At 38.5% G+C, this 23,550-nt stretch overlaps 1 protein-coding gene and 1 long non-coding RNA gene across 4 annotated transcripts in view; one reads left to right on the top strand and one right to left on the bottom strand.

The window, feature by feature from the left end:
• prkcaa (protein kinase C, alpha, a) overlaps positions 1 to 23,550 on the bottom strand; it is a 109,171-nt gene that overhangs the window by 67,763 nt on the left and 17,858 nt on the right. The gene's annotated exons all lie outside the window — the stretch shown is intronic.
• Positions 1 to 23,550, top strand: part of LOC137123617 (uncharacterized) — a 53,459-nt gene that overhangs the window by 29,359 nt on the left and 550 nt on the right. Inside the window, exon 2 of the long non-coding RNA XR_010913869.1 lies at positions 14,480 to 14,662. This is a non-coding gene — a long non-coding RNA (uncharacterized lncRNA). The remainder of the gene's footprint in view (positions 1 to 14,479; positions 14,663 to 23,550) is intronic.

Genomic DNA, 23,550 nt, shown 5'->3' with positions numbered 1-23,550 from the left:
AAGAAATAAACAGACAGATGGAGAAGGATGGGCAACAAAAAGGAGAGAAAGAGTGACATGGTTAAATACAGTGTATCATTGTTGATTGATATGTAGACAGAATGCAGAATGACAGAAATCCGATAACACCGAGAGGAATTGAAAAAAAAGACTGATGTCTGGACTAGGCTCCTTATCATGTGTCCAGATGGCCAGTCCTGCATGCAGGCTGACTGCTCTTACTGCACAGTACACCTCCTCACTGACATGGTAGGAGCTAAGACAGACACCACACATGCTCAAATACAGACAAGCACGTGCACATACTGACACGATTAGTGTACGTGTATCCATACAGAACACATCCAAGCCTACACATGTGAATGCATCTGTGCCTACACACTCTCAGAGCACACAGTGTCATTCTCGTGGCCCTACGTAAGTGCCTGGTCTCTGACTGCACTATAGCCTGCAGTCAAGCAAGCAGCCAAGTCAGGAGTGGAGGAAGGCGCCTGTTACTGGCTCACAGGAACGTGCTGACACCAAGATGAGACGACAGGATGAGGGGAGGCATAACTGTGTGAGTTGACTGGTATAAATAACAAAAACTGTATATTCTCACTATTCTGTCTTTAAATGCCCAGGCTGACACTTGAATACGTGTTATTTTCTTCTTCTCTCTCCTTTTGATAAAGAGCACCCCTCCCTTTCTCCCTAGGACTTAAATGCTCTCAAGGACGACACTTGCAGCATGAAATGAAGGCATCTCAATAGGCAGTTTTCAACAGCTGTTACTTACAACTGAGTAACCCACAGTAGACTCCATTAGTGGTTTGGGTTGCCTCAGTGATCTGATCCATTTTCTGTGACCTCGCTTGATTTTCAGTTTTACATTTATACTTTAATTTACTATAGTTTCAGCTTTGAAGCAAAGTAATGTGAAGTGTCTGTGTCACTGACATGCATCCACCTACAAATCACCTCTGGTCTTTCCACTGCATTCCTTTCTCACAGCTCCACTCCAGCAAAAATAACGAGTACTTAAGATGAGCTGGGATGGCCATTATTGTTAAACAGCAGGAATAAAAAATCTCAACAGAAAATACAAATTAATATGTAAAAAAAGAACATGTAAACAACGAGTGGATGCAGTATTTCATCTTAATAAGGCTTTTCCATCGTTGTTATCCAGACCACTCAAAATACAAGTCCATTCATGCATTATGCATTGCTAACAGTCAAATTTCCATTTATGAGTCCTCATTCAGTTTAAAAGTCTTTATTATGACTCAGATATGCAAACACAAACTGAGTAATGACAGTGCTGCTGTTAAGATTACGGTTATTATTTTTGACTTCTTAAAACTGTTGTTTTGGGTCATGAGTCAATCCCTGTACATCCATCCACCATCTGTCCCATCAGCTCTGTCACAGTTCTGCCTCCCCAAAAAATCACGAATAAAGACAACTATTTATGAATACAGCACCCTATAAGCAAAGCACGTATTAGTGACGAGTACATATTCTGTATATAAAATCTATTCAAATGCACAGAAATAGGGATCATAAATGTGGTTAAGATGATATCCTGCTGTGCAACTTACATACGGAATAGTGAGTGAGAATATTAAATTCTTCTAACAGGTTTATATACTGTACAGGAAGGTTTGGGCATGTATAATATAATACGTAGAGCCAGCCGTCAGCAGGATCAACTGGTGCAAAAATCATGGGCAAATGATGACAAGTAGTTGCTTACAGTAGATCCTTCTCGCATGTTGATTACTTTAGTGCTACATTTTTCTCTGGCATCTGATCAGCAGCAACATTTCTGTCACTTTCTCAGAGATGGCTAGTTGCTCACCTGTTTCCACTGTCCGTTGCAGACATGCTGCATGCACATATAGCAGTTTGCCTTGTTTGTATGTAGACACATTGCTACATAGTAATGAATGCAATGCTGCCATCGTGCCTAGGCATTCTCATATGAGATTTGATGAAGTGAGCCACAATGAAGCACGAGCGATGTTTACTGTCCCATAGCAGCAAGAAACACTGTTATTTAGCAGAGAAGCCCTGTGGGAAACAATACTATAAAACATGACTGCACATTTTCAGAGTACTGTATTTTTGCTTAAAATACAATTTCTCAGAAGATGAACAGATTGTACCTTATAGTACATACTGTAATTTCTCAGAAGAAAGTTGTTATGTGGGTTTCAGACACCTAGGTTCAACTGTGTCACAGTCAGTTCATGTGTCAGTACCAACAGCAGTGAATTTCCACTTCAGATAACAGTTACATTTCATCTGTACAAAGGCAGTATCATAGCGGTGTGTATCATCATTTGATTCATGTAAATTGCAGGAGATACATCTGAACATTTCCCACCTTTAAAGAGTTTGCCAGAAATAGGTTTTTACTGCCTGCACTATTTCATCACAGGACCAAGCAGGCTCTTTATCTCTGACACCACGGCTGCAGTTGTAAATGTTCAAACAGATTCTACTCAAAGGAAAATGGTCAAAAGTCAGCTTCTCTGCCAGTGACACTACACTTATTATTTTGAAATTAGAAACATAAATAACATACATGGCCATACTTTTTGACATCAACACAATAAACATCAATCATGCAATAGTATATTTGATGATTGATGAATCTACAAATACTCTCAAAACGATTATATATGTATATATAATATGTCAGTATTGACATGAAATGGAATAATGTTCAATCGATAAAACGTCCACATAGAGACACACACACACCAGCACATCTCAAACACCTGCTTCTTAGGCGTGGTCAACACCACTAACCAATAAAACATCTAGATCATAAATCTCAGTGATTCAGTGGCTCCATAATTTTTCCTACAGACAGTAGTTTATAGCAGTGTGAGTTGCCCTGATTGATTTTTTGAAGGTCAAAAGTCGACAGGAGTACACAGGATGTTACAGTGGACACAATCAATGCTCATCATACTTAATTCTTCCAAATAAATGTGACTCTGCTCTTCTGCATGTTGAATACATCACATACTTTACAGCAGTGGATTTCCCTGTTAAAAGCCTGTCAGAAATGGGTTTTCATAAAACCTCATACAAAAGGTTTACGTGTATTAATTGGAACACAATATAAAAGATACTAGCCAGTAGAAAGCAAGATTAATCCACAGGAGTTATCAAAACAAATACATATAGAAGACATGTTGCAAACAGATATAGCAAATATATTTCTAAGTATTTTATTTCAGTGCTCCATCCGCTGGAGCTTCGTGGGCTGTTTCTATTCCATTTCTTCAATTCCCACATCTTTACACAAACCTGCTGACTGAAACTAAATTGCTCAGCCCAAATGCATAAACCCTTGCTTTCTGTGCAGGAGAACAATTTTCTGCAGAACAGATTTGTGACAGAAATAGAGAGAGAAAGAGGGAGATGGTGCAAATGTGAGTTACAGAAGTGGAGGTCAGGACCGCTGAAGATGAAGGAGTTCAAAGCTTGTCTTCTCCTGTTTCTCTTGTAAAGTTCAGCTGCCTGTTATTGGTATTCCCAGTGGTCTTGTTCAGGGCAAACAAACATTACCTATGGCACCATGTTTTGGATAAGGGCAAGTTACAAGGCAAAGGCACCAAGCTACTGTATCATTGTGCCTGCATTGTCAGAGGATGATGTATGGTACATTTCAACAGAGCAGGGTGTTAATTATAGCAACTCTTTAGGAAAACTGGTAAAAAAATATATTGATTGCAAAGCTCCAAAATGGTGAGTCTGTTTGTTTTAAAAACTGTTTCTATTAAGAGTTAAATTAAAATACCAAATTTGGGCACTTGCCATGTAACATAAAGCAATTAAAGGTTCCCAGAGTCATATAAGCAATAGAAAATTACTGTTAATCCTGCAAAATATTGGATTTTGAAATGTGAAATTCTATTTCTGTCAGTAGTTAGTTTTTTTTAAGCATCACTGGGAATATCTGTGAATCACTGACCTTAGCATTTGTACACTCTCTGGACAGAAGTAATTATACTGCAAGTAAGATTGTAATGACGGGTGTCAAATCAATACTTACTGCCTTTACTGCAACACTCAACAAAATCACTTTTGTTCCCTAAAGATAACAGGCTCATCCCTACTCCCACTCTGGCAAATCAATTTCCTCCGAATCTTCTCCAGGTCAGGAGTTCATAGGAGCAATTTCCTGAGGTTTTGTCTTGAATACAGACAGGAAATGAGAAAGAGGGAGTGATTTTATTCAATGGTTCGTATGTATGTAAATGTGATTCATTTGCAAAGTACCTCAATAAAACAAAGGTATTAAAGAGGTAACGTTTTTAGATGTAACTGTCAATAGGCTCTAGAGCCCACTGGCAGCGTTCACAAAAGCTTCTCCTACCAGGGGAAGCTTTTATTATCAATGTGGATCTTTTCTCTACTGCCTGAACAATTTTCATCACTGTTACCAAACAATAAATCTATGGCCATAAAAGATGATTGTGAAAAATCATTAAATAGTAAATGATCTGCACTCATATAGCAGTTTTATCCAAAGAGCTTTACAGTGTTGTTTCTCATTCACCCATTCACACAAAGACTCTCATGACAGAAGTCATTCTGTGGAAGGTGCTGGCTTGATCCATCGGATGCAACTTGAGGGTTTAATATCTTACCCAAGGACACTGACAAAGAACAGGAGAAGCTGGAAAGAAAGAAAGAAAGAAAAAAGAAAGAAAGAAAGAAAGAAAGCATGATTTACCAAACAATTTTTAACCTATTTTTGCCAACAAATATTTCAAATGTTGAAACATAAAATATAAACCCCTTTTAAATTTGATGGCAGCAACACATCTCAGGGGCATGTACCACTCTTCTTTTAACAACACTGTGTAAGTGTTTGGGAACTGAGGCAACCAAAGACTAATCTTTGCTTGATGTGGAATTTCTGCTGCCCAACAGTTTGGGGCGTCCTTTGTTGTATTTCTCACCAACCCCCACCTCCCTTAATCTCACAGCCGAGAATCAAGGCAATGTTAAAGGTCCACAACAACACTGAAGATGTACCTCAGCATCACCATCATACATATAGCTTTTCCACACGATCACTGCATTCACTGTCATCACATCGTAAAAGTCTGGTTACTAAGGCTGACAACATTCAGCGTTATACGAACTACTACAAATGGCTCACAGGGGGATCCTTCATCATCTAAAGCAATGTCATGGAATAAAACAACAAATTAATATATAATTGCTGTCTCTGACTCATACCTGCCAGGGCTTGACCCGTACATCTCTGCCATTTAGGTAAAAAAGCCTGCTGTGGATTTGTGGCAGATAGTGATGACACTGATTATACTCTTTCCCTAAAGCTCTTCAGTAACATCCATTTAAAGCTAAATGAGAGTGACCAATGTATGAATCAATAAACCTGGTACTTCTACAGTGTACTTTAACTTCTCCACTTGATGCAAATTAGCGCAGCAAGTGGAGCGACTTGAGTTTTCTCTGAAATTCTAATAACTAAAGTAGCTTGAAACCGAAATTTTTGGCAGCAGCTTTTCCTTTTTAATTACAGTACACTGTCTCCCAGGTTAAAGATTACATAAGACAGAGGAGACCAAAGGTGCCACTATGTTTATATAGCCCATATTTATGTAGGTCATAGTGGTGGAAGTAATTATGACAGGAGCAAAGGAGGAAGTCAGGTGACATTGTTATAAAGCAATAGCCCATGTAGGAAAGGGGTCAGAGAGGGGGGAAGAGTCATCACAACATTTGACGAGGGAAAGCGCCCCCTATAATTTTGTAGCTATACACCCACATATAGCCAGATAAACCAACTTGTCTGAGAAAACTGTAAATTAAATAAAAAATACATTCAGCATGGGTGTATGGCTATCTTGTTTCGAATGTTTACAAAGATGAAGCAGTAGAGCCATTGCTGGTGTCATTATAAAACATATATCCAGAAAGCCTCTGCTTTGCCTTCACAGTGTCAAATATAACACCAGACACTTCACAAGCACTGTAGATTTGACAAAAACAATAACTTATTTCACATCTAACCTAATATTCTTGTCCTCCAGCCTTTCATTGTGTGTTAAAGTTTAACACCACAACTTGTACTGTAGCTTTAAGTAACACAGACCCATGACCAGAGATAGTTACACTTTACGCACATAAAGCTTTATAAACCTTGAATGTTGGCACAGCCAACGCAAATGACAATTCGCTTTGTTTTCTGTGTGGCTGCAAGATGTATGATATATCCTGTACTCACACTAATACACACCTGAAGAGGAGAGGAGAGGAGATTCATTATGAAGGGCCAATCTGTGTTTTCTGACTGTATAAACGGCACCTACACATCACTTTCACATATAGTTGATCATGTTAACATCAACATGAATGCATGATTCTCAACTGAATGAAAGAATTAGGGCTGTTTTTGGCTTGTGTACGTAGTACATGTCCTACAACTACACTACAGTTGCTAGACATTTATGCAACCAAGTTGAACTGGCAAAACGTTGATTTGCCACTGAAATAAAAGCAACTCCGGTCCCTTTCAGCTGTAACTATAAACACTGGACCCTTTGTGCATCGTAAAACACTGATGCACGTAGTGGACTGTGTTGGGAAGTGTCAGGGAAAATGTGTGTTGTGTTCAACCTAACTGCAGTAATGCTTGTTTACAATTCCGAATGAAGTGCTCCTTCACACATTAATTCACCGTGCTTACTGAGCATTTATTAACATCATCTATTATATTTCCTATAGGCATAAGCCCATTGCAGGATAACATTTTGAATCTTCATCTATTCCTTCTACAGTTAGGCAGCAATTATGCTGGTCAAGTTCTGCATTCAAAATGGCAATTAGGTTGAATCTGATCTCAAAACCTTCTGAGTATGGTGTAGATTACGGGGATTTGAAAGGCTTAATCGGTGCTCAGCCAAAAAAAACATGCCAGGCTTATTGTACTGAAGAAAATGCATAGACGGTTTCTTCACTTGTAATTGGTGGGTGAGACGAGTGAGAAGGAGTCTCATGCACACTGCAGACATAATGGTCACTTGTAGAGAGAAAGCAAACAAAAGAAATAGCACGTAATGGAAGGATGTGGATTTCTTGTCTGCACAAATTACATAATGGCCACTCAAGGGTAACCCTTGAGGTTGTAACAATTAGAATGGGCCGCAATGCCAGACTTCTGTGTGACATGTAGGACAGAAAGTGTATGTCAGAGATACAGCAGTAAGGGCTGCTCTGAGGTGGTAGTGTTGTCCATGCACACATTAATCATCTTATTCACCTTTCAAGGAGTGGCCTAAAATGGCACAGGCTGTATGGTGGAAATAATGATGGTAACATAAAAAAAGGTCAACAGTAAGCATTCGTGAGAGTGCCATTAATCATTTGTGATATTACTGAAAAGGTAAATCAGCATTTAGCGTCCCTCAGAACTGGATTTCGAAAAATAAGAGCTCAACTAGTAAAACCTAAAAACAGGGACATATTTTGATTATTTGATTTGAATGAATTGAGGCTGTGCTCCTTTAAAATACAAGTATACAGGTCATTATTATAGGCAGCCAAGAACACACAAAACATAAGTAATACTGTCTGATGACATGAAGCGGCTGTAACGAGTCTAAGACCATCACCTGATGTTTAGTCCACAATGACCCACAAAAGCGTGGCATACATCATGTGACATTAAGGAAACAGTCAAAACACAACTTTCTAATTAACCCTAACTGCATGTATTTGGTGCATACAGATAACCCTGATGTCTCTGTGCCTAACCCATTGTTGTGAAATTTTAATACACTTGATACACTTGTACACTTTATATATCTGCCAAGTGCACCATGAGCAGCAGCATGATCTCGGCCCAAGATAGGGGTAAGGTGTTGCATAACCTTGCTGAGATAATAATCGGTTGTCTGCACATCTTTGCCCAAACTCTTTTTTCTTTGTTTGCAATACTAGCCCTTTGAGAATCAATCAAACCAGCCCTCTAAATATTGTTTTTTAATTCATGATTGTTGCAAAAAGAATAAACTCCTAATCTTCTGTTCTTCTGCATGGCAAGGACACTGCTCGACTCTTATGGTTACCATATCCACTTTAACAATGACGACATGGGCATCTGAATAATAAGCTTGCGCGCGCACACACACTCTTAACCTTTGACTGTTTATGCAGCTAACTGAAAACCTCTTTGAGCAGAAGTCATGTTAACTGTGTTGTGGAAAAGTTTAACATACCTCACTAACAGCCTGTAAGCGATAAACAAATGCCCTTTTCAACTGCAGCGCTTCTCCAGAGGACAATCTCATACTGATCTTGAACCCTCCTCCAAGGCTCACAGAACTGGGCCATATTTCCTGTTTTACGCTCCTGGCTAACATTGGAAACACAGCTGTTTTTCATTTGGGCTCTTTTTTTCACCACAGACACACATAATCTAACACACATAAGCATACACATCATATGGATGTAGAACTGACATCTCCATTTGCAGTTTGTGCATTCATTGAACAAAAGCCATTTCTACTGTAGTGTCAGCATGGCCATTCTGAGTAGCCTGCAGCTACACAGCCCTATATATCTGTGAAATGTTGTTCACTGTGTGTAGAGGTGGTAGAAGTACACAAACTCAATATTCAAGTAAAAGTGCAGGTTTTGGCCTAAAGAATTCTCCACTGTAATTACCACTGTAAATCTTTTACTTGTGTAAAAAACAATGTTTTTTTAAACTATTGAATATAATAATTAAGGCAAAACTGCACAGTAGTTAATACAATATAAAGACCAAAGTGTTAATGTTATGGCTGTTGAAGACATGGTTCAGTAACATCCTGCAGGAACGGGGTTTATTTCATAAATAAATTCACAAGCTGGTATCTTGCTGAACTGAAAGCACACACATGAGGACATGACCTGCCATTCTGTCACAAAGGTGTGTGTGAGGGCTTTGAGAGTTATTCATCTTTTCTTACAGTTCCATCTTTTCTTACAGTTTAATATTAAATAGTATTAGTACAGTATTAATATTAAACAAACTAGTGAGACACTCATTTACTCTCGCAAAGAGGTTTGGAATTTATACAGGATCATATGCATGACAAAGGATGTGCGTGTCAAAACACACACAACCGTCTGTTTAGCTCACCCAAGGCTGACAGGATTTCAAACACCTGTTTAACCAGGTCCTAGAAGCAGCTTAAGTCAATTCCTAGAAGAGTCCATTTGACATTTTCAAGGAATAATAACAACTCTTGAAGCTTCACAGCCTTTTATGATGTCAATATATTTTTGTTTTAGCCACCTATTAACAAATGTGAGCATTTCATTTGTCTTGATAAAAGGATTCATTTTTTGCCCATCAATAATTCACTGTTGTGCACTGACATTTAAACCCTTTCAGCATGGTTCACATCTTAACACAGTGACACAGAGGCAAATCTCCGTATTAAAACACATTTATGAGGCAGAGAAATTTATTTTCTGAACAGACGGACATAGCTGAGCCTTCATTGCCACATAGACAGGTGAAAAAGCACCTGGCATGTAACATTTTACCATTATAGCAGAGAGTGTGGAGGCTGTTTTAATGGTGTTCATTTTAAAGTGGAACTGATGTGATTCTGAATAATTTAGATTTAGGTTTATTTAGATTTTCATAGTTAGATGCTAGTTATATAATTTCACTAAAACCCTTTAAGTCCAAAAAAGAAACCAATATACATGTTCACATGCACTATATATTTACAAAATTGTACAGTACTGATGCATTTCCTTTTTCCATATGAACTTTTATTGTCCTTTTTATTTTGTTATTAGCAGTCTGTATTGTAGAATCATAAGTTCACATTTGGCACATTGTTGCTAATGATAAACAGGGACATAAGATACAGGAGAAAGAGATAAGCAACAGGCTGTCAGCAGAGGGCCATCTCATTTTTCTGCTCTTCTAATTAGTCAGCTCAAGCCTGCTTTGTGCAATTACAGCACAGGGACAGTTGCAATGTTTAACATGGGGGCGGTTAAGGGAGAAGAAAACAGTATGAGATAATAAGGGCCTGAAAGACAAAGAGAAATTAATTTGATGCTTTCTACTGTTTCATCGGTCTTTTAAAAACACACCCATCCTTTACATATGCTTTTGTCTTCAGGCTGAAATTGGACCCACAACCTGCAATTGTGAGGTCAGAATATATGAAACCACAGGCAGACAGCCTAAAAGCACATCCCCATGTCTCACAGCTCCCCAATTACAAAGGAAGAGGCTGAAATGTGGGGGAACCACTTTTTCAAGCAAGTAATGGTAGAAAGGCTGGATGTGCTAATTGATCTACTGTACAGATTAGCAAACGGGCAGCATTTGCCTAAGAAAATGTGACGGCAGGGCCGAAATAATAATGCAGTATATACTTGCGTCAGGGGGGAGGGTCTTGTGTGATGAGAAGTGTTGGAAAAAAAAGATCACTTACTGGGTTTAATAACCCAGTGTTTTCACATTAAACTGCCTCAAGCATGATGTAAGATCTGTCTTAAGGAGTAAAGCACTACAGGATTATCAAGAACTACGACCCCCAACTGTGGCCGGGCCTCTGAACAGCATTCATGGAGTACTGTAACTGCTGAGCCTCTTGATTTTAATGGATCTGAATGATGGATATGTGCTCCTGACAAATATGTGCACATTACTCATTACTTGTTGCCACATCCTAATTAAAACTAACCTCGGCCTTTGATTTATTAGCACAACTTTGAGTGACACAGGGGAACTTTGATGCTTAAGTGCCTAAGTTACGAGTCATGGAAAACTTGTCTGCCCTTTCTGGCATCATCTCTGTATCTTCACAGGCAGCACTGATGGTGCTTTGTGCACACTAGATCTTTTCCAGCAAGTTATAGCTCCAGATGGAGCTGACTGCATCAATCTTTGATAATGTCTCTGCAGTTCCTGGTATTGCTCTACAGGCTAATAAATAGAAAAAACTGTGACACCATTAGAGAGAAAAATAGCTTTTTATTGGCAGCACTCTGGGATATCATTAGTTCCAACACGCCTAGAATGCCTTCATTTCTGTCAGGTAAGGCCAGGACTCAGAATAACTCACAGGTGTGAAAGCAGCCTATGGGTTTAGAGTTAATTGTGGTAAGTTGAACATTCTGACTGTTCAAAATAGGAGGCAGATTTAAAATGAGTTTTACTGTATGGGGAAATCTCTTCATGTGAATCTGTAATATTACAGTCAGATTTTAATTCCCTTCCTCTCCCACTATTTTCTCTCTCTGGACCAGCATACTCCACAATTACCAGTGCAGTTCATGAAAAGAGAGCAAATAATCTGATGATCCTTCCATTTCTAGACTCATTTTTCCTAAGTGGTCATAACTTGTATAGGGTTAATCTTTTGAAACAAGTAAAGGCAGATTGCAGAAACTCACAGTATACTGTTAAAGCACACATACGAGAACACATACAAAGGTTTAGAAGAGTACATGCACTTAAGACCCCTGCAAAAAGAATGCATACACACTATTACACAATGGTTTAAACCCCTCCATTCTCCCAGGAGGTCTAGCCATGTAGAGGCTATAAATAATCATAGGAGATTACTGGGTGTGGTGGCAGCCAGCCTGATTCATGTCACGATCTTTATTACCCAGTGTGTAAATACTGCAGTAGATTGCATTACAATATAGCTGCAGAATTAAAAGCCCTCAAACCTTTTTGCTAACATTCAAAAGTTGTCAACTACCAAAATACTCCCAAAAGAAAAAGTTCAATGTCAGAATAAAAAGCACTGAAAAAGGATTCATTTTATTAAAAATTAATCCTAACCATATTATTCAGGTACAAAATGCGAAATGACTGTTCTAATAATAGGCTTAATTTTCACCTATTATATCTCCTCTCAACTCTAATTCAAGTAATTTAAGTGCTTCCCATTTGCTTATGAGTCTATAATATATATATATATATATATATATTATATATATATATATATATAAAATATAATGTTGCTGTCTTTGACCGGTGACTTGAAAGATGAAATAATAAAATGCAAGAAGGAATTGGTAACAGCCACACAAAAAAAAAATGTATTTATTATAAGGAAGTTCTTTTTTCAAAGCAGAGATGGCCCAGATGTCTAACTTCAAATTTTCTACATTTAAATTAAAAAAGGACACTTCAGACGGCACCTGTACATTGAGTGTGTGTGTGTGTGTGAGTGTGTGTGTGTGTGTGTGTGTGTGGATGTGTGTGTTTTTTCCATCAATTGTACCCTGAAGATAGCAAAAGTTAAAACTTTATGCGACAGCTTGCTGTAAATGGAAGAAAGATAAGCCCGATTAAACAGGTTCATTAATTCACATTTTCTAGCAGTACTTGACACCTTGTGATTAACAGTCACACTATCAGCGGCAGGATGTCTTGATGACATACTAAATCAAGTCCATCTCACAGAGCTGAAGAAAAGATTCTCAAACTGATTTTACCCTCAAAACTCCATTTAAGATTTGTGTTTTATTTTAAAACATCATTTTAAAACTAAGCACAAAATTAGAAACCCTCCTGTCAGAATTATAAATGGCTGCTTCTGTGCTGCCTACATTACTGTATGTACAGTAATTGGGAGTTTATAAAAACCTTGTCTGGACCCCGTGCTAAAAAATATAAAGATGTGTTTTGTGACTGACAGCATTACTTATTTGCTGTAATGTAGTGCACTTGTTTTGACCAGTGGTGGATAATAGAGGAGAATAAGGTTTTGAATAATGAGACCTAATCCACACTGTAATGGGAGTCATGTGGTATGCCTACCCCATCACTTTCCCGCATGTTATCTGTCTGCTTTCCACTTCTAGCTATCTAATTAAGGCAAAATGCCAAAAGAATGTAGAACATTTTTCAAGGCTTTGAACTGTGAAAGCATATGAGGCTGAAAAGACAGAAATAAACAGAAACAAATACAGTAATAAAGAAGCAGGGACTGACTTCAGACCTGGAATAAACAAGGTGAGCAGTGAATAAAAGGCGGTGTGAGTACAAGTTAAGTAAGAATAACAGAAGGGATGAACACAGCTCCTTGAAATCTCAAAGAGCAAATTGGCTGCAATGCAAGAAGAGCATAGGGGAGGAAATGGAAGACAGAAACAGGAGGTAAAAGAAAGAGGTGCATTTTGGCATTCTGCTTTATGTGCCATGGAAGGAGGCAGGAGATTGTGAGGAGAAATTTGAAACATGCCATTGCAGCTTAATTGGAGAGATTTGTGGTCAGCTTCTTCAGACAGTATTTCCTCTGTTCCTTCAGGTCTCTCAGCTGTGGTCAAGTGGCCAGAGAAACTGCTTATTGTGGTTCTTACAGCCTGCAGTCAGACAGGACATTACTCTCCAGTGCCTTCTACTGAGTGGGTCTGTGTGCGAGGGTGTGTGTGAATGTGTGGGGAGGTGTACACCATAGAGCTGGAAATGCTCCAGGACAGCACAACAGTGTTATTTCCACTTACATAAATGGCCCTTTATGAGCCCTATTTCTTTATTTTATCTTTCCTTTTCTTGCAAAATATCCGCCTTTTTCCTCCTTTCTTCTCCCTCAGGTTTATCTCCAGCATCTAGCATCACTTGTCAACACCCAGACTGAACAGCGCTTCTTGTGAACTTCATACCTCAGTGTCACACCAGCATGCAACAAATGCCAAAGCAGCAAGAGCACTAACAGTTACTCTGTGGTTTTAAGAAATTGCATTAGCCCACAGAGGCAAAAGGAGCACAGCTATGAAGAGGCTGCCTAAGAGCAGACTGCTGAAATCAACCACATCCTTTGTCAATGTTGCAAACAAAAGGTGGAATAAGGAAAGCAGGCCTAGCAATGCAAATAACAAGCTCACATGACTGGTGTCTTGAATGCAAACAGCCCTGGGTTAAAGTTTGCTTTTGATGCTGCACCTATCCAACTTGTGCAACCTATAACTTTTTTCTATATCTGAAAGCAATAATATTGAATGTGAATGTAGGTTCTGACTAAGAGTAATATTCTGAAGCTTAGTTTCAAGACAAAAAGATATAGATGGGAAGCAAAACAACTAACTTTTAGCACCCGATAGATTGCATGTCTGCCAACATTGGCATATTTGAACCCTCTGTGTGGGTGTGCTCCTATATGGCCAGCAGTGGGAAGACCAATTTGAATTTTATACCACTGAAATGAGGACATTTTGGCAAAGTGAGGACAATCCTCCCTTTCTAGCACCTCTTCAAAGAACTGTTTGAGGGTAGAAACTTAATTTTAGGTATAGGTTTGAGCTGGGTATTAAGTTGGAATGGTAAATGTTATGGTAGGGGGTCAGGGAATTGTGTCATGAATGTCCTCATGCGGGTGGGTCAGCATCTTCTCTTCCTGTTAGCTTGTTTGGACGCTAATCGCAAACACACAGTTGTGGACATCTGTTGATCAGCCTGTTCCTGTTGCAGAAAATAACCAATAATAGAAGAACAGGAAGAAGGGTTACAGCGTGAAAGGAAGCAGTGACTGACTACATCAGGAAGAGGGTGATGCAGTTCATCTTCATCCAGCTGCCAAATGTTCCAGTGTATCAGTCTGAGCTAAAATTAAGTGGCTTGGATAGTGACCACTGTTTCAGCACCTTGCACAAGGTAAACTTAAATATGATTCAACTAATATGCAACAATTCCAACACTAAATATTAAAGTTCCAAAAGTATCTGAGGTGACAATTCAAAATAGACAACTGGAGATACAAGATCATTATTGACATTTGGAGGCAGAAATTAATAGACGCCCACAATGTAATCTGTCCTGCAACGAAAATTGAACAAGTCAGTGCAGCTGCAAACAGCAGTTACTAGTAATAGCATTTGCAAGCTGCAGACTGTGCAAACTGTATAGGAAAAGTTGTTTTCTAGTAGAAGCCAGTGTTGTGTTTTTAGGTTAACACACACACATACATACATATATATATATATATATATATATATATATATATATATATATATATATATATATATATATATATATATATATATATAGAGAGAGAGAGAGAGAGAGAGAGAGAGAGAGAGATATAGATATACATAAAAAGAGCGAATTAAGTCTATCTAAGAAATAAATCATCCATTCACTGTCAGAGGCACATACTCACATAAAGCTTAACACACACACACACACACACACACACACACACACACACACACACACACCACTACAGTACAAGTGATTTCCAATAATTGTTATGAAATTGAGTGTCACACGGCTCGTGAGCTGGTTAATGCTGATTCATGTCTGTGACACAAGTACTACAACATATTATTTTTAAAACAATGGCGTCAGTTGTGAAGCATGTAAACAGTCTGAGCCACAATTGCCACTGTTGATATGAGTCATAAGTTCACACCCCATGCACACCCTATCCAAGCGCACACTATTCTTCTCTCTCATTGTCTCATGTACAGACCCAAACACACACAACACTCAGAGTCAGTGCTGCTGAAGGTGTCACCCACCCCTGTAACCACCAGCAAGTCACAGCTGACAGAATGGGGAGCATGTGGCGAGTGGTGCTAAGTGGTGTGACATTAGGGTGGGGAAGTGGGGGGGAGAAAAGGCTATGAAAGATGAAGGTGACGACGCTAAAATTAGCACTCAGTGACAGATGACCTCATGCAGTCTGTCGCCTTGCCAGCAAAATCTGGTTATCTGGCAAAGTTTTATTACCTGTCTTTTTCTCCCCTCCTTTTTTGTCATGTCTGATTGTCCCAGTCCGTAATTTTCTACTCAAAATATCCCTATTTTTCTCTTTGTTGAACCTCAAACAGCCCCATGTGCATTGACTTGGCTCTAGAATATAACTGCCTGTTCATCCAGCAGGTTCACTGATGTGGAGATCAGAGGGAGAAAATACAGATAAAAACTGATAAATAATACATTTATTTTTGGACGATTCAGCGCTAGAAGCACATGACTGAGCAAATCTATCAGTCAATGTACACTGATTTTATACAGGCCCTTTTGATTTTATACAGTACACAGACAAATACACACAGATTATCACCCAACTACCTCCCAGAGAAAAGTTCATTTTTGAAGGAATATGCACCATACAATTCTCACAACACATCAGGTAAAATATCTTCAAGGGTAAAGATGCCTGGGGAAAGGCCACTGCCTTATTCAGCTTCTATTTTACTGCTTCTTCCTGCATTGTTTGCCACTTATCAACAGTTTCAATCTCCAAGTCAAGGTGCAGGAATGGAAGCAGCAGCAGCATACAGAGCAAGGCTCCACAGTGCCAGTGGCTGAAAGGGGGAGGGGGGGAGTAAGATTTGTGAAGATGACGTCAGGAGTCATTAGCTGCAGGAGTAACAGAGATGAAGTGTGTGTGTTTAATGTTTACATAAAAAGGAGCTGCTGACACAGCAGCTAAGTGAAGCTGACAGAATGCCTGCGAGGAAGTGGATGGATGTGCAGAACAGAGGAAGTGCTAGAAGTGAGTGGTGCCCATCTATAACTTTAAGGAGCTTCAGTACAAATAAAAAAATATGTTTTTACAAAAATGTCCTGGAACAGCTCTTATACAAATATATGCATTTTATACAAGTATTTCTGTATTTTATATGAAGTATTTTATATATTTTCTACCTGCAAATTCAATCAGCTGAGCCTAATCTTCTTCATTCTGTGCTAAAATTTCAATCAGTTGATTAATTAATCCGGGCTCTATTCACATGTTCGAATGAAAATGCTGTTTACCTTAAAAAGTCCAAGCTTTTAACTCCTTGGTGCTGTGGCTCAACATGCTGTCTCGAGCACTCACTCAACAGCAGAGGAAATGTTTGACTAATGTGATCTTTGATAGCTATGCTTTGTAATGAGCTCAGGGGTGGACACTGTACAAAATATTCACAGATTTATTTGACACACTGGCGAATTACACACTGAGCCGAGCATCCAGAAAGAGCAGGTGGAGCGAAGAGCGCCTTCACTGTTTTTGTTTAGTAGTAGTACTTGTCAGGGAATTATCAGCAATGTTCCTATCTTCTTGTTCATTATCAAGATCCTCGTAAATCTCACAGAGATGCTGAATTGCCACTACTGCATCAACAACATAATTTTAAGAATCATCTTTTTCCTCTTCTGTTTTTGTTTTTTTTACTCTCTCCTCTCATTCATAGAGTTCATAGATCATCTGACTGAATTAAATTTGATGGCATTAGAGCCAAAGGAACAAGCCATGGGCTCTTATTTTTCACAAACCAATGATCTTGGCTAATAATATTATGAACGTGAATATTTGGTCAGTACTATCAAACGTGCCAAAAAAAGAAAGCAAATCATTTGATGAGCTTTACTTGTTGGTTATCCTGATAGAAAACTGACATATAAAAAAAAGTCCAACAATTATTCAAATCTAAATCTAAATTAAGTCTAGTTGTATTACTATTGAAAGTTTGTTCATGTCCTGATCATTACACTGTCTTGAAGAACTACAATGGATAAGAAAAGTTCAAACTTGTTGTTTCTGCTCTTTTAAAAACACTAGCAGTGGAAGTGCGGTCGATTTTCAAGGGCTGAAACTTTTTCATTTCATTGGCTTGGAAATTTGCTGATACAATATCACTGGAGCAATGGTAGAAAAACAGAGAATTAGAGAAACATTAGAGAACATTTTCGTAGTGGGAATCAGGTTTCAATCGGACTACAAGTCTTTATTGAGAAAATCGGTATTCGAAATCAGTATCCAGCTCAAATATGTACATCACTTCAATTAATAACACCACTGAAGTCACAGTGAAAGAGACTCCGATAAGTGTTACAGAGAGAAGTGACTCACAAGCAATAATTTCTTTAATAAATGTAAGTCTGAAGCAGTCTGCCGCTATGTTATTATAAAGAAAGGGGGGGTTGCAGAGCTTGGACACCAACCGTTGTTGCCTGAATGGAGCACTATTGTGAAAGATGTCTGGCAGCTCAAAACCAACTGTGCAGTCCAAATTCTGTGACTTGCAAGTTAAAACAAAACCAGACCCAAAGGAAACATGAGTAATTGGCACTGGTACCGGTAGCGATATATTCAAGTGGGTAAAAGTAAGCTGGTGAGTGTGCTTGCTACTAGTTTTTTTTACCTAACCTTGATGCTGACACTTTACATCATTACTTGGGTGGGAAGCTGGGCAATAATTCAGTTACTCGACAAAAGACTGACTCAAACAATGTAGATTCGCCTCGTTTCATGTCTGAGATATCGGTGTAGTGAACTGGTTAAACCCAACTAAAGAGGATGGGTTTGACCATCCAATACTCCTCTCAAACAGATACTTTTGGCAGCAATGAATATACAGTATTACCAAGAGGTGCTAAGCTGTGTTGTGTTGCGTAAATTAGCTATTGTTGGATTTCTTTATGTCGCGAATAAGGCTTTTAACAACTGTAGGACTAATATGTGGAATTTAAAACCAGGGTGTAAAGATTATGTGGGAGAATTACACACTGAGGCTAGAAGAACTTTTAAAGTAGAGTCAGGTGGAAAAAAGCATGGTCCTGTTTTTGAATAAAAGAAATGTGATGATACATGCTTTTTCAATTGATTAGAAGAAATGAGAAGATAATTAGGTCAGATTCACTACCTAAGCAGCAGCAAATTAATAACTACAATGATTTGTTCCTTTGTGTTAAAAGAAAGCATAACATATTGAGGTTATGGTTATTACTCCACAAGAAGTCTTTATCCTTATGAAGTGGGGAGAAAATATAACAGCATATTGAAACTTGATAGTAAGAAGCTTTGCTCCTTGTTGACCATTTGTTTTACTGGGCTTGTAGTCTGTGGTATTTTACCTAACTCTTTCTTATGTGTTTTATTAGTGCCATTAATTAAAGATAAAGATGGCAAATTAACCAGCTTGGAGAACTACAGGCCCTGCTCAGCATTTTGTCAAAATTACCAGAAAATACCAAATTACCTCTACTGGATAGGATAGAAAGGTACTGTATGTGTCTGCCACTGACATTTAAACATAAATATGGCACATGTATGTGTATTTTGCACTGAAAGAAAGGTTCAAATAATCAGACCTGAACTGCCATTGGGTGAGAGGGAGGGTATACCCTGGATAGGTCACCAGTTCACCACAGCAAAGACAGATACACAGACAGGCAACCATTCACACTCAAATTCACACCTTCCGCCAATATATGCAAAATCAGGCAAATGTTGATGTAGCCAGTGGCCAGTTGTAATTCCTTAACTTTTGTACATATTAATGAAGAGTGCCGACTATTGTGATCTGATTTGTTCTAAGGTGAGCTTCATTAGGTTGTTATCTGCTATGTACACCCAACACAAATGAACAACTCCACACAATTCTGGCAAAGGAGCTCTGTGCTGTTGTTGGATCCACACCCGAGTGTGATTGCTGCATTCAGATCTGCCTAAACAAACACCACCAAGGGGAAAATGGACCAGACTTTGGCAAAGCCAGAGTAGGAAAAAATATGTTTGAAAATGCCCTGAAATGTAATGTCATGGTTGGGGTGTTTTAAGGTAAAAGCTTATTCAGACTGTTTGGTTTTTGCAACAAAAGAGAATTCAATGAGTTCGGTTTAATAACAAGTGACCTTTCACATTCAGAACATCCTCAGTTTCAGACTGTACTGGACTATTATTACAATCCCCAGATGAATCGCCTTCCCAAGTTCAAGAAAGGGAAAAATAACAGCACTCTACTGCAAACCAATAGTCACACAAACAAGTCTGTGTGCGTGTGTGTGTGTGTGTGTGTTTGTGTGCGTGCACGCGCTTCTGTGTGATATGTTGCCTTGGTAAGCCATACGTGTTTATCTAACAGATTGGTACCTTGAGCATGTGCCAACTTGTTAAAAGCACTGGTAAGAGGAACACAATAAAGACTGATAAGAAATGCACAATAAACTACAAAAAAAGAAAAACAATTAAAGGGTAAAAGAAAGTAAGAGCAAATTCTTAGCTGAATAAAGTATGCATGGAGCATTTCAGGAAAATTGTGCACTACAGAATGGAAACTGTGCACTAATAAAAATGCCGGGTACCCCCCTAACCTCCAGATGTGACTTTCCTCTCCAAAAACAATACTGTTCAGGTCACAACAATGTTGTCCATCGTCTTTAATCCTCAACACAGAGGATAAAACCCAAGGATTATTCGGCCACACCGATGGTCCGAAAACAACAAAGATGGCAAGAAGCTGTTAGCTTAGCCAAAAGTCCGACTGTCCACTTAGTGCAGGAACCCAGCTACTCAAACAGGTCAGACACATTCTAACCACAGTTATGACAGAACGCCTCCAAAAGCTGAATAAACAGCTCTGAAATCTTTTTTCCCCTTCTCGCCAAAAAACCACTATGACTCATACCTAAAGGCCAACTATCAGATGCTGACTCTCTGAGTGTGACAACAAGTACTTTCATCTCACTTCAGGACCCATAAACGGAGATAAATTATTTGTCAGTCAGGGTCATCCAATGAAAATCTGAAGTAAAAAAATAAAAAGCAATTCAACTAAGATAAAAAGCAACTTAAAAAAAAAAAGAAAATTATCATAATTAATCACTTTTAAATTAATTATCAAACATTATAACTGCCTTATTTTAATAAGTTTAAAATGTATGCCATAAGTGCACAATGTTAAATGTTTCTATATGAAGTGAGGGTAATTGATCAATATTACAAAGGGGGAGAGTGTAAAGGTGCAATATACACCCCAGCTGAGTTGATGTATCCTAACACATAAAGGAAGAAAACATTGGTTTAGAACTCCTATTGATTAAAGGCCTGCCATGCCATCATGAACATATTTACATGATGCCAACAGCAGAATAGCAGTGAATCAAACACATAAAGACAAGGGATCACACATCAGGTGCTGTCACTCTATGTGTCTGTCAGAAATTCACTTCCAGATTTTAATCTAACATGCTGATCAGGATTTGTCACTGATACTCTATAAAACAAAAGGAAATAACAGCTGAATACCAGCAAGGTTTTCCAAGCAAACACTGATGTCAGACATCGAGCATCTTTCCCTAAACAAAAAAATTCTTGTGTGCTGGAGAGGCTTCCTGTTAATAGTTTAAAATGTGTTCCCAGTCCAAACAAACATTTAGCTTTGCATTTTAAGAGATACTGAACCCTATCTGCCAAAGTGAATAAAGGCTGCCGAGTTCAAACAAACTTCTCCTAAAATGGCTGTTAAAACAACCTAAGCAGAGTCTGTCTGGGTGGATGGTGCCTGCCATTTGAAAGAAACTTGTGTATTGTTGTTGCGTGAAGCAGTGGCATGCTAAAAGTGAGAGTAGTTCCTCTAACTTATTGTTCTGGGTGTGCAGACACATGTTACCATCAGGCCACTGTCAACATTGTACGCCTGAAAAGTTGTTACTTTTGGCAATTTCCTAACTAAGATGTGACCATGTCACCCTACCAACCGGCTTTGCACCATCATCTTCGTAAACTTTTTTTTGATGCAACTGACATCCTGTAAGTTTTAATGGCTGCTGACAGCCACCCTTCTTAGCCGGCCACATAACAAGGGTTTCATGTGTGTACAGATGTTATGTGAGTTGTGTTCCATAAAATTCCAGATATTGAAATTAATGCACAAAGACATCAAAGCTTTTCATACAAATGTGTTGGATTTATTTGACTTGTTAATGTAACAAAAATCATTTTCCACTTACTTCTAAAGTATCCTCTCAGGTTTCACTGAAGTCAGACATGAGCTGCATGTTAAGCAGTTTTAACAGCTGGATAATTTTTTTCTACTGAGAAAAAAATATTTTTTTTACAATATTACATCAGCTTAAAGTCAGTTAAATATTATCTGTGCAAATGGATTATAAAGGACTTTGCAGTCTGTGTCTGGATTAAGTAGACACTTAGATAATATGTTGCAGGAACAAAGAGAACTTTCTAGAAAACCACTGTAAAATGAGTCTGGCATGAATGAATGGACCATTAGTACAGCTGATTAGAACTGAATTTATAGTGAATTTTTCTGTGTTAACAACAACAGAGCTGGGATATAATTGAAAGGATACAGGGATCTGCCACATTTGACAGCTTGTCATTTATCAGTCTCACAAATTAGCTGCCCCATTAGATCTAAGGTGTCACGTCTGACTGAATGACCCTAAGTATCCCATTGTGGATTATAGCATTTGTGAAATGATTTGTATAGATCATTAACTTCTGTGTTAATCATTTACTATAGCATTTTGCACTATTCAATATATGTGTTCCTTTCTAACTTAGTGCCCAAAATAGCTCAGTCCACTATTTGAAATCAATCAGTAGTGTGAAAACTCATGGGACGTCTTTCCCAGACTGAGGTGTTTAAACTAATTTGCAATAGACAGACTGGGATTAGCAGCTTTATTATCCAGTGGAGGCACTTCGCCTGACCCACTATGCCAGTGTGACAGATCCAATCGAGGTTGGCATGTATTGACAGCAAGATCTAGTTGAATGCTTCAAATTAAATGTCGCTCAGGATGTGTTGGATCGGAACCAAACGGCAACAGGGTGACTTGCATGAAGATTTATAATCTCCCTGATATTTATGCCTTAGGTTAAAACTGGCTATTCAGTCTGAAACTGAAGTATATGCGAGCCAGTGTACATTTAACAACGGTTCTTGGTGACAGGCTGTTTACAGGCTGAGAAGAAATTCCGCATGCTGCTCCACACCCTACCCCACCGCTAAAACACACACACACAATCTTATCAGTATCGATTGACAGGTCGTGTTTAATTAAGGTGAAGTTTACAGACACTTATGTAACATAAGTAAGTGAGACATGCAGGGAGATTTCCAAGATCACAAGCAAAGAGTGAATCAATATTGCTGTCACGTTTTTGAAAAAACAAAGCTGAGATGTGCTATCAGGTCTGAATGTGCATCTGTGTAAAAGTGCAAAATCAAGAAAAATATCAGTTAGTGCTATAACTGAGTAATTAGGTTTTGACCAACACTAAACTACTTGTCAAAGACTTCAGGCTATAAAATGTCTTAAGCATAGTGGCTTTGTTGTTTTTAGTGATTTCAAGTTTACAGCATCTTTAGAAACATGTTTGCATTTTTTCTGACGTGACCAACAAGATACACATCGCATTATTTTGTATCACAGTATCAGGACTACTATTATTTGAAACCCACTGCCTTCAGTAACACTCACAATCTCTCCTTTCATCTATAGTCTCAAACATGCATCAATGCTGGCAAAAATATTTTTGCATTGATTTCTCACTGGATATATCAAAAATGTTTAATCTCACTGATTCAGGTGTCTACCTTCTAAATTTCAATCTTTGCCAATGAAGGTATTTTCCATTTTGAGTAAGTTAACAATAGTTAACATAGTGTAAAACTCATCAAATACTGCATGTCCCCACACAGAGAGGCTGAGCTGGTATAACAGACCAACCACGTTTGTGTACCAAAGCCATCAGATTGTGAGTGCTTAGCAGAGGCTCTGTCAAAACATAACTCAGA

The sequence above is a fragment of the Channa argus genome, chromosome 3 (assembly GCF_033026475.1).
Source record: "Channa argus isolate prfri chromosome 3, Channa argus male v1.0, whole genome shotgun sequence".
NCBI classification, from domain to species: Eukaryota; Metazoa; Chordata; class Actinopteri; order Anabantiformes; family Channidae; genus Channa; species Channa argus.
This window is presented reverse-complemented; position numbering and strand designations above follow the sequence as displayed.